The sequence below is a fragment of the Rhipicephalus sanguineus genome, chromosome 7 (genome assembly GCF_013339695.2).
Source record: "Rhipicephalus sanguineus isolate Rsan-2018 chromosome 7, BIME_Rsan_1.4, whole genome shotgun sequence".
Taxonomy (NCBI): Eukaryota; Metazoa; Arthropoda; class Arachnida; order Ixodida; family Ixodidae; genus Rhipicephalus; species Rhipicephalus sanguineus.
Genome location: NC_051182.1, coordinates 139,847,625 through 139,860,686, shown reverse-complemented (window position 1 = coordinate 139,860,686; position 13,062 = coordinate 139,847,625).

Genomic DNA, 13,062 nt, shown 5'->3' with positions numbered 1-13,062 from the left:
TCTCCCGCGGCGGCCACGGCACCTATGGAACCAAACAACGCTCAAATAGGCCAATGGCCGTGAATTTGGATACATGGCACGGTCATTTCGGTATATGGCATCTTTTGTAGAAAGAGGAGGGATCTATTTCTAGCTGATATTGACAAATAATTTTAAATTCCAGGCCACGTGCTGCGCTATAATCTTTGGCTCCCATGTTCCGATCGGCAATGTTTTCTGGCCATGCTGAAAAAGTGTTGCAGGGCCCCTTTAACGTGCACCTAAACCGAAGCACACGGGCATCTAGTATTCGCCTCCAACGAGATGAGGCCGCCACCGCCGGGATTGGATGCTGCGACCTGCGAGCCAGTAGTAGAGCACTATATAACCAATAGACCTCTGCGCCGTGTGCGGTTATTAATACATTCGCCATCGAATAATATCTGCGCTTAAGCAAACATAATTTTGCAAATCAGGTTTTGGCACAAAGCCGACGTAGGAAAAAAGAAAAGCAAACTTCGAACAAATTTCCTCAGTGCAAACATATTAGCCGCGACTGGGGGTTACCTCTCCGGCTCTCCGTAATGTAAGCAACATTGTACGAACCTCTAAAATTAACCTTCTCACTCCTGAAACAGCACGCCGCGACGGTAGCTTGATGACTATGTGACGTAGGCTGAAGCAGCACACAATTTCAACGAACGACATTGTAACTCCTATGGAATTATACTTATGCGGATAAGTAAGCAGAAGAAACATCTCTCCAGTGTTTTGTTTCTCGCGGCACACTCCGCATTACGGTTTTCTTCTTTTATTCTTTGCTATTTCGTCGTTTCAAATTCGTATGTGATCCTCGAGTTATTGTAATGCGGGGTTTGTCTGTCATCCTAATAAACAGCGCCTGGACCCATCACGCTCATTCGTTTCTGCCTGAGCATGCGTGGGGGTGGGTGAGAATTGAAAGTGAGGTGTTCAGTGTGCACACATTGTATAGTTCTGAACAAGAAAATTACGTCCATGGGGAACGTAGTCACGGCATGTGTCTATGAAGTTTTGTGCGTTGCACAGAAAGCAACTGTCGTGGGCAGTGGAGAGCGGTGCACACTTTAAAGACAAAAAGAAAGAAAGAAAAATAGCGAGAAAGAAAGAGAGAGAGAGAACGAAATAGAGACAAAAGAAAGCAACCAAAAGAGAGAGAAGAAAAGAACGATAAAAAGTTGGGCTTGATGCGGACTCATGATAAAACAAGGTAGGCTTGCAAACAGGGACACAACATCAATACAATACCGTTATGCTGTTGCGAACTCTTCCTTTGCGTCCGTATTTTCACGCCGACCTTGTATTATCATAAAAGAAAGAAAGAAAGAGAGAAAAAAAAGCTAAGAGAAAGCATCACAAAGAAACATAAAAAAATAAATTAATGAAAGAGAAAAGAAAAAGAAGGAAAGAACGAAGAATGCAGCGACCACAAGAATTAGGGCGTTCTTATCGTACAACCGACATTAGGTTTAAAAGAAGAAAGTGTAATTTCGCTCTCATTGGTGTCCACATTCAAGCATGGTGAGCTCGGGCTGCCTAGAAATTTAGTCAGCGTCCTTTTGTGCGCGTCTCGCTGTTGAAAACTCGTCCCGCACATGCTCAGGATAGCAACGAAATGGTTCCAGAACAAAAACTTATCGCTTACAGCTAGGTTGGAATAGTTGGACCGACTAACGTTACAGTGCAAAGCCTTGTTTACGTTTGTAGTTTACGTATTTTAGTGTTTCTAGCTGGACAATGGATTTTCTATAAATGACGCAGTTGCTGTTGACACAGTCGCTGATCGTGAAACAGTGTGTGCGTGCAGACACGGAGGCACTTTTTTTTCTTTTAAATTATATCTTGCTTAGAAGATGGTGGCACTTTTATATAGCGCCCGCTACTCCTTTTCACAGATAATAGAACTCATGAAAAATTATAGCAATGAAAGTAATTGCATAAAAGGGCACCTAAGGACAGTTCAAATAAGCCAGTCAAGCCATAAAAATTACCACATATTCACGAACTGCATTCACGTAGCCGTAAGAAACGCAACACAATATACAGTCCATTCACATATGACTGTAGCTCACATAAAAAAAAAAAAAACTCACAGGGCCCCTTATGAAATCACCTAAGATGATTCGAAGGCGAAAGGCATTTTCGTTTTCTGCTCAGCGGATGTACTGATCCCCCCACGCCCCCCTCTGGAAGTTTTCTGCAACCAGCGTGGTTTTTCACTGCCTCCAAGATTGGAGGCATTGCAAGCTTTCTGCACCTCACCTTGTTTTGTGCTGCCTCCGTAATCGGCCCATGGTTCACCAAGCGACGATGTCATGTGATGACGCCATGATGTGACGTCACCCTATGTGACGTCATGTAGTGACGTCATAACAGGATAGTGATGTTTGCATCACTCGTCTTGACGCCGCCAACACGGGACGCCGCCGACGCCGACGATCAATTTTCGTCCTTGATGGGCCATATAAGGCTCTCGCCTTAATAAAGACCGACGGAAATCGTATATGCTGAGAATAACATTACGCATACGGTCCTGTCACGTAACAGCACTGAATTGTTACACGATGTTGAGTTGATAGGCGAAACTTGTGTTGCCTCGTCCTGATCTGTCGTGTCCGTGTCTGGACACTTACCCATCTTTTACGACGAATCCCTATAAACTAGATCAACTGAACTGTTGCTCTAAACACTCAGGGATTACGTGTAACAGGTTAGCGAATGGCAAACTTTCTCTAATCTGGTTCGGAGAGTTGTGGCTCGTTTCAGAACTCTGCGGCTTCTCCTTTCCGGCGTTAAAGAAAAAAGGCGCTGGACAGGACGATCCACATCAGAGTTCAAAGGCTTCCCCACAAACTTCCTAGTCAGACTATTGGGCATAAATTAAACTGGACTCTTGGCCTCTTGTTTTAATGCATCTAGAGCTGACGTCAGTCATCAGGTAGTTCGCTCGGTCGACATAACACGTCTGAAATCATTTCTACGCTACTGATCGTGTTCTACAATTTACATAACGCAAGCGGCGCACATTTGCGAGAACGTTTTGGGTATCATGCTTGATACATCCGTGTAAATATTTGATAGATGTATTTTGCATGCTTACCAAAACGTACGTGGAACAGTATACACTCTAGTGTGTAATATAGGCGTGAAACCGGAATGGGGGGGGGGGGGGGGAGGGAGGAATAGGAGTCTTACAAGCATTGTGCTGATCTCGTACCGGACGTTTCAATCCTGGTTACCCTTCGTGCCGTTTCCTCTTTTTTCTCCCTTTCTCTCCAAGAGAAAGCACACCCCTATTTAAGAATTGATAATATTTTCCTACGGAACATATCTGCAGGGATATCGCATCAGGCACCGAAATAGTGGCAGCGATTCTGACTGATTTGACGACCGGATAACATAACGATTCGTTATTATACACACGACGAACTGGGGTCACGTAAGAAATAGTCAATTGCATTGCGTAAAGTGGAGTCTGAAGATTATTTGTCCAAGTTCGAAATCCTAGCATAAACCATGCACACTCGGGCTCTCATTGGATCTCATGTTACTCGGCAATACTTTGTATTCAAATAACAGGTTCCGTAAAGAAAGAACAAAAATAGTTGTGAAGCTGAATCTAAAAGACCCTATACATTTAGCCAGTACTTAATGAGAGAACTTTCAATGATGTAGCGTTTATGACTGACCAAATGAGTCGTCGACTGTGACGCACTAGGGAAGTTTACTGAGCTGTTTGTATATGACAATTTTGGTCCTCGTCATCCTACTGCGGTGATAATGAACATCTCATTGTCTTGCAAGATATAATTGCATAAGCACCACCTTTGCTGACTCTATCCGTGTAAATATATATATATATATATATATATATATATATATATATATATATATATATATATATATATATATATATATATATATATATATATATATATTAATTTTTACATACTGCCAGTCCCAATGCGGACTATTGCAGGAGGGCAACCGAAAGATACAAGAGATACACTTACATTGAAAAAGTGAACGTGTATGACTATAATTTTTATACGATACCACATGGATTATGTAGGAGCATAAGCAATGTGGTGAAAAACATTTAGAACTCAGATATGGTACATGGTGGACCGTTTCAATAACATGCAAAAATGTCACTAATAACATGAAAAACAAATTCACTGCGTATGGCACTGAAACAATTATCATAATCAAAAGGCACTCAAGCATTTTTACAAGTAGAGGAGAGAATAAACAACAACATCAATTTAGCTATGGGTGGCACGAATATGGTTATCAAGCAATGTCAAAAAAGTATTCAAGTCATTGCTATTGGTTATACAGCCGGGTAATCTATTCCATTCTCTAATTGACTGTGGGAAGAAAGAATACCTGAAGCAGTTGCTGTTAAAATGGTATTCCTGTAAAGTTAATGGATGTTTGTGGCGAGACTGTCTGGTTTCCGAAATGGATATGAACCTAGAGCTGTCGATGTTTAGCTGTTTATGAATAAGTTGGAAGAGCATTTTTAGGCGTGAGAGTTTAGCGCGATTTCGTAATGTTAGTAGCCCAGCTCTTGCGATTAATTCAGTGGGTGAATCGAGCAAACTGTATTTGTTGTATATAAACCTAACCGCCTTTCTTTGCACACTTTCTAGCTTTTTAGTTAAGTTATTTGTGGCAGGGAACCAGACTAAGTTAGCGTATTCTATAGTAGGTCGAATGAAGGTTTTATAGGCTAAGAGTTTTGTTTGAGGTGGTGCGGATCGCAGTCGTCTTTTAAGGAAAAATAATTTTTTTAAGGCTGAAGAAGTAACATAGTTAACATGTGCCTCCCATCTAAGGTCACTAGAAATAACTTATCCAAGATACTTATGCTGTTTGAGGGAAGTCAGTAGCGTGTTGCCAATAGTGTAGTCAAAATGTGAAATGTTTTGTTTACGGGTGACTCTTAACAAGGCTGATTTTTTAACGTTTAATGTCATCTGCCATTTCGTGCACCAATCTGACACAGATAGCAGAGCATTGCTGAGGACCATGTGATCTGAAGGAGAGTTAATTTCTTTGTATATAATGCAATCGTCTGCAAAAAGCTTTATGTTGATTCCGATGGATTGGGGCAAATCGTTAATAAAAATCAGAAATAGAATAGGAGCTAAGACGCTGCCCTGTGGTACACCTGAGGTAACTTCTGTTAGTTCCGATGTTTGCTGGTTTATTTTCACAAACTGCGTCCGCTTGGTTAGATATGCACTAATCCAGTCTGTGATTGGTCCTTTACCTATTGTCGCCTGCAATTTTTTTATAAGTTTTTGATGCGAAACCCGGTCAAATGCTTTTGAAAAGTCGAGTGAGATAAGGTCAATCTGCTTTTGATGGTCAATGGCTGTTGACAATTCATGTATTAATTCGGTAAGTTGCGTAACGGTGGAAAGACCTTTACGAAACCCGTGCTGAGATGGTGTCAAAATGTTCTCGTTTTCAAGGTAAGTAGTTATATGTTTAAGAATAATGTGTTCAAATATTTTACAGGTTGTGCTCGTTAAGGATATCGGGCGATAATTAGCGACGTCAGCTTCACTACCCGATTTGTGAGTTGGTATGACCTGTGCCATTTTCCAGTCATTGGGCAGTGAAGATTTTGTTAGGGACATGTTAAATATAATAAACAGATATTTAGTTATCCATTCGGCGTAACGGGTGAGGAACTCATTCGGTATATTATCAGGCCCTGGTTGTTTCTTGATCTTTGTTTTTAGCAAAAGGTCAAATATACCTGCTTCATTTATGCGGAGAGGTTCAATGGGGTTTACGCCATGAGTTTCAAGAGGTGGTGGGATGTCGTTGTCTGTAGTGAAAACTGAGTGAAAGTAGTTGTTGAATTGATTAGCTCGGTCTCTGCTTTCTTCCCGAGACATTGTACTATCTTTTTTTATTTTTTGGATTGAGGTAGTTCCAAAATTTTTGAGGTGCATCGTTAAGAAAATTAGGTAGAGTATAAGAAAAGTAGTGATTCTTGGCTGCTTTAATTAGAGACTTCATTGAACTGATGGCTTCCGCAAGGTTCTTACCAGTTATGGGATTCGATGTTTGTTTAGAGGACTTTCTTAGGCGCTTTACTTTACGTTTTGCATGAATAATGTCACGATTTATCCATGGATTGAATTGTTTTTCTTTCTTTGTTTTAGAAGGTATGTAGTTAGAGATGCAATACGAAACAACTTCTTTAAATTTATGCCACAACGTTTCGATATCAACATCCGGATGACCGGCAAGCTGCTCAAATAAACTAAATTCGTGTGATAAGTGGTCAAGTATACTAGTGTCATCAGCGTTGCTGAAATCGAGAAAGGAAGAAACTGAGTTTGAATGCCTGATGCGTTCATGCAAGGGAATCGAACACATTACTATTTTGTGATCTGATATACCACATGTTAACTCAATGACGGCCTCATCTACGGGAAAGTGGTCACTAATAAAAACTAGGCCAAGTATATTTGAAGAACACCTTTGTACACGAGTGGGCTCTTTAACAATTTGAGAAAGATTAAATGTCAGCATAGTATCAATAATAATGTCGGACGAAGATGACTGATGGGTCATAGTGAGCCAGTCGATATCAGGGAGGTTAAAATCGCCAACAAGTATAAGCCTACATGCAAGAGCGTGAACGTGCAGGTATTGATACAGGGAATGCATTGCTTCCGAGTGTGACGAGGGACTCCGATAAACGCAACCAATTACTATTGGACAGGCGGTCAAGTGCATTTTACAAAAAACTGCTTCTACCCCTTCGACAACGGGGAAGGCCGTGAAGGCGATATCTTTTCTTATTAGGATGGCCACACCTCCCCCCCCCCCCCGTGTAGTTCTGTCTTTACGTAAGATTACATAGTTGGGCGGCGTTATCTCGAAGTCCCTGACGTCACTTGACAGCCACGTTTCGGTGAGTGCGACAAAGTCGAGATCTGTGCTGAGTAAAAATGATTCTAGCCAGGTTGTCTTTAGAAGAATGCTACGAACGTTTATATTTGCGAACTTTACTTGGTGCGTGACTGAGTGTTGCGTGGTCGCAACGCGCGCACTTGGGATTCTTCGTTTTTTTGCTGAGGGTTGCGCTTAATGGGCCGAATACAGTTTGCATCCTCGTCCCATTCAAACACTTCGTTGTTGATTTTTAATTTGTCAAACACAAGGTTTATCTTTTCACCAGCTAGTTTCCTTGCCTTAGCTGCTTGCCATAGTTTCTTCCTGATGTCGCGTACACGGGGAGTGAAATCTTCCCCCACCGCGATCTTTAATCCCTTTAATTTATAGCAATTCTTCAGTATGGTAGTCTTTTCCCGGAGATCTAGAAGCTTTAGTATTATCGGCCGTGCATTATTGGCAGAAGGTCTTCCTAGTCTATGTATCCGTTCGATGGCCACGGGTTCTAATTCGAGTACCTTCTTTATTACATCTTCATTAACCATTTCAGCAAGGTCCCTGTCATTTTCTTTGCCGTTCTCTGGAATCCCATACAGTATTAGATTAGACCGTCGCGAACGGTTTTCAAGGTCTTCTAGCCTGATCTCCATAGCAGAAAGTGATTGCTGTAATTTGTTTACCGCGGTCACACATGAGGAAACCTTCTCATCAAGAACTGCTACTTTTTCCAGTTTAGATTCTATGGCAGTCAGCCGGTCATTCTTGATTTCCTTGACATCATCAGCAATTTGTTGAATCTGTTTAAAGAGGAGGGTTAGATCTGTTCCAGGTCCAGGGTTAGTTTCAACGTCCCCACAAAGTAACAGTAATTTCTCAATGTGAGACAGCATTTCAGTCAATAATGAGCAGAGCAGCCCTGGGCACGGCAGCACAACTAGACAAAGGTTATTTGAGCGAAAGCATTTGCCGTAGTGTTTTCTCACCTGGACGATATATATATATATATATATATATATATATATATATATATATATATATATATATATATATATATATATATATATATATATATTTTTTTTCTATTTTTTCTTGTTTTTTTTCTGTGTTCTTCAATATTATATCATGATGATGGCATAGCTAGCTCTATAATGTAGCCTGCCTTACCATGTTTTTCTATATAAGAATAATAAATCTGGCTTTAGTTTAACTAGTACAACCACCGGAAAACCATATAGTATGGTTCGTTTTTTCACTTCAGGTATAGCATATTTGTGTCAGCTTACCCCAACACAATAATTTCACTCATTATTCTAATATTCTTAAATGAAAGTGGGTTTCAAACGAATGAGTTACCGGGACAAAAATTATTGCACTCATTGTCCCAAAAGTTGCCCAGCTAAGACTTCTTGCTACATCTCTCAGGTACCGACAAATTGACCAGCATAAAACACTTTGTGCGAGAAAAATGGCGTTCACTTATACAAAATCGTTTTTAACACGAAAGTGTTTTATGCCGGGGTCCAACAAGTACATCCGTCACGGATATGACGTTGTTAAAATGGACGCCAACAGGTGAGAAAGAAAAAAACCAAGAAGATACCCCGCTGGGAATCGAACCCACGACGTTGCGGCCGCGACGGCAAGCGCCCGATACCCTACCGAGTAAGCTAACTCGGGAGATGCTAGACACGGCGCGAACGCGCCTTATATCTTTCACACATTCTCTTTCGCGGCGGGAGCGGGGCGGTGCTGCCGTCTGTGAGATGTGAAAAGAAGTAATGCTTCACGATCGACACTTACTAGCGCTTACTCCGAGATTGCACGCGATATCGGAGGTAATGGTTAAAGCGTCTCGATACCAGAGAGGTAGACTGGCCGCGCTGGCGTCGCCGAGGTGCCCTTGACGCAGTTACGCTCTTTGCCTTTGGCTTCGTGTTAGCGTGCGTCGGCTCATCGGAGTAGTGCAGTTTCCACGTGCACCAACGGGATTTCTACGCGGCCGACTGCTTCAATTGCAAGAGCACCGACTAACAAAACTGCTGCAATATGCGTTGCAGAAAGGACGCGATTTCGACGGGCGAATGTCGTGCCTTGGTGGAGCGAGTGCCGCGCCTGCGAGACAGAGGCCAGCGGGACGCACGCGTTTGCGGCTCAGGCTACGAACCTCTACCTCCCGGCCGTGTTGCTGAAGCGCAGTGTGTGTTATGTATGCATGAGCACAGGCGTCGGCTACCCATTACTAGAAAGCGCACACCGTGCCGTTTCTCTCCTTAATTGAAGACGCTTTGAGGAAGTGCATACCAGGTACCAGTGTTGATTATGAGCTTGTTGATATCATCCTTACGCGGGATTCACGATTCGCTGTGTCCAAATATATGTTCACACCGTCAGCTACCACAACGGTTTAATAATGATCATGGGCGTTAGTCGTCGCGATAGAGACATGCTGTCAACATGGGTGCATCCACGTCAAACGGTGCTAGAGCTGCCAAACACGAATAAACATTGTACAAGCTCTCATATATCACTACACAATAAGCACTACTTCTGTGAAGACACGTTTCACTTTCGTGTTATACCGATTCCTATGACGGAGGGATCATCCATGTTTTTTTCTGAGAAAAAGACCTCCATTCCGGCGCCGACACGGGCGCCAGTTTCACGCCTCCTTAACCGAATCGTCTGGAACCTTCTGATGCGACCGTCTGCTCTTCGCCACTCACCAAACTTGACGATAAGTGGGTCATGATCAAACGGGACCCATAAACGACTTTTAGTTAAAGCTGAACGAGAGAAACGGTGTTATTTAAAGCGATGCCGGCTTTAAGAAAACCAGTATAACGATGGGCTAGGCGTGCGCTGGCACATTTCAGGCTTAGCCGGTGCGGCCCTTTGTCGAAGAAGGAAAACTGTAAATGAACGAAACTTACCGAAGAAATTTGCAAAGCTGCGCTTACGGCTACGAATGACGGAAACCTAATAACAGTACTTTAGATAGGTATTCTAGAAGAAGTCGTGAAAAACACAATAACGGCATTCGCAGCTGCTTTTCTTCATGTTTCTGCATTGCAGTCTCGCTGTACCTTAGATGGGTATTCTAGAAGAGGCTGCAAAATTGACAAGAACAGCATATGCGGCTTCTTTTTCAAAAGTTGCTGCATTTTACATTAGCTGAAGTTACGTTGTTCGCGTCCCTGTTAAAGCTACGGTTGTAAAATTTCGTATCAATAACCTGCACCCACCAGCAATAGTTCTCAGGACACGAAATTTCAGGGAAAAAAAACTATATTCTCGCTTTGTCTGGGGACATAGACTCCACTCAAATGTTACAGCCTGTAGTAGTTTGCAGTTACCCTCTGGATTAGAAGCGTTATTCATTAAGAGATCAGAATTTTTCATTTACAGTGGAGCCCGCGTCCCGTAAAATTTTGCTGCCGGGCGTACGTAATTTTATTGGTAAGTGTTTTTATTTATTTATTTTTTTGTAACGGGATACAGCTGCGGAAGTGCTCCCATCATGATGTAAAATATTTTCTCGTATCGTAATGTTTGTTAAAAGGAGTACCCGGCGCTCTACAAAAGCGCCAACATCTCCTAAACATCATATAATTAAAAAAACGCTCTACGAAAACAGAATGGCTTGCGAATACAATATTTCGGGTAATAACATTCGTATACGGTCATAAGAAAATCGCACATTATGTGTTTTGAATGAAAATAGCCTAGTATTTCTCGAATATCATAAACGACAAGCCACTCCGAAGACCTGTCACAAGTATGCAAAGCCGTGGCTTCCAAATCTCTAATATTTTGAAGAATAATAATTGCAGCTTGAGCCCTCTATAAAATAAGTGCTGGAGATTCTAGCGTTCGTTTATTTTTCTTTTCACCAAATACTACGCTGACAATAGGAACCATTAACACAATTTATGAGTACATTGCAGACTAATTGTACCACTAGTAAGTTAAAGCGCAAATTATGTGCGCAGTGGTTATTGATTCACTAATTATTTAAAACAGTGTGGGCTATTCTGCGTTGATCAAGACAAAGACTCGCCATGCAAAATACTTGAAAAAAATAAGAGGTCCTTACTCGCACTTCACCTCAGGAGAAGCCTTGATATCATAATTTCACGCTGTGCAATTACCTTTTTTCTATTTATTACCATCTTAAAATAAAACACAATTGCGTCAGTATTCTTGAAGCCACTGATTAATCGAACCATTCTTCCTTAATAGTGGACAAGTAGTGAGTAGTGTGGCTTGCCCAATTTTCAACCCAATTTACTAATTTACTGAAGTAAATTAGCAAGCTAATTACACAATTCTAAATTTTTTTAAATCTATGTTACTCTTCCTGAAAGAAATTTAAGCAGTTGTGTAACTTGCCTGGGAGCTAAAAGTTCTGCTTCGACCTGGTATCTGTAGTGTGCGAGTTGTACCGAGTTGAAAAATTGCACACCATTTGCGCACGCCACAAAGTACTGGGGAGCACAACACAAAGAGGAAGAAAAAAGAAAAAACTTCCTTGCATTTTAAAATAAATTACTGCGCCCATCAAGTGCAAAATGATGCCTGGGATAATTTGGTGCGAAAAGTAAGGGCAGCCCTTATCGACGGGCGGCACATACGTAAATTTCTTTCCTTGGCCAGTCGTTCTTTCCACTGCGAAGTTAAGCTCGTCTAGACTGCCGGCCGATTTTTAAAGTGCAGGCAATCGCATGACCAGAACTACCCTTAGAGAAATCGATAACTATCTCAAGGCAATAATAAACCGGTTTGCAAATGTAGGAAAAAGAAACGAAAACAAGAGAACGCCTGTTTTGGGAGTAATGTGTTTCTAAGAACTGTATTTTTTGTTGTTGTTTAATCCCTTTATCACTTACTGCCTCTCATTTGGGTAGTATGAGTCAAGCGCTAGAATAAAAACTCTTGCGACTATACTTATGGGGCACATTTTCGCCAACAAGGAATCACAGGCCAGAAATAATGAACAGGACGTCTAAAGAGCTTCAGAACATTTTGTATTGCTTTGTCCGGTACGTTATTCAGAGTTATTTTTCTTTGAAAAATATCACGATCGTTCAAAATGTAAATGAATAAGCCTTTCATCAGCCAGAACCCACTTTAGGAAATCATTTGCGATAGAATACCCTCGGAGGCTGTTCTTAAAAGAGGCGGCCGCGATTTGTTTAAGAACACGCCTTTCCCGTACACGGACTTTGCATGTGTGTGGAAGCTTTTGGGCATTCGAAATGTGGTCCTTCCATGCTCATAATACAGTCCAGAGATCTCTGTCCTCATTTTCAGAGTGAGCGCCTTTGTAGAATAAACCTTGTATCCGAGCACTGTGTGAGACCATGATAGTACTCTGAGGGACGAGTCAGTAATGTGAATTGGAGTAACATCCCACATTTCGAAAATTTATTCCAGATGTCATTGACGTTGTTAAAGGGGCGGGGAGGGGGGTCGTTCGCCCTCATCGAAACATTGGCGCCAGCCACACCTCGTGTTCGAAGGATTTTTCATCAATTCAGGCTTCCACCTTTCTCTGATTCAAACTACTACGCAATAAAAGCAAGAAGGCGCACCCTTTCCTGGTGGCGGCCTTACAAATGGGTTTTATGATTCTCGAACTTCATGTAAATGATCTTCACGCTGTGTCCAGACTCCATAACGGCCCTTAGTTTCGGAACAGACTGGCTCAGACAAAACAGAAAAAAAAAATCTGCGCTAACGTCATTCTTGTGTAGGTGTTGGTCTAGTTCTGAATCCTGCGCTTAATCCAGCTCCACTACCGTGAAACCTGGGGAAGCGCGCAGCACGGGCAATCTAGCGATTTCCTTGACAATCGCACGCTTGCCGAGGCGATGGCGCCCTCTGTTGCGCGGTGCGGGTATCAGTCGGATATCGCGTAAGTGATTTTCGCAATTTAAAGGAAACTATTGCGATTAATTCTTGGTTATTTCCGTAGTGTTTATTATTTTACAACTTGTTAGTTTATTTTGCACTGGGTTTGAGCATTGTTAACCTTGTTTTAGCACTGGCTATGTCGCATGGTCATGCATCATATTGACCAATGCTTGACCATGCCACATGAGACAGAGGATCAACGACAAG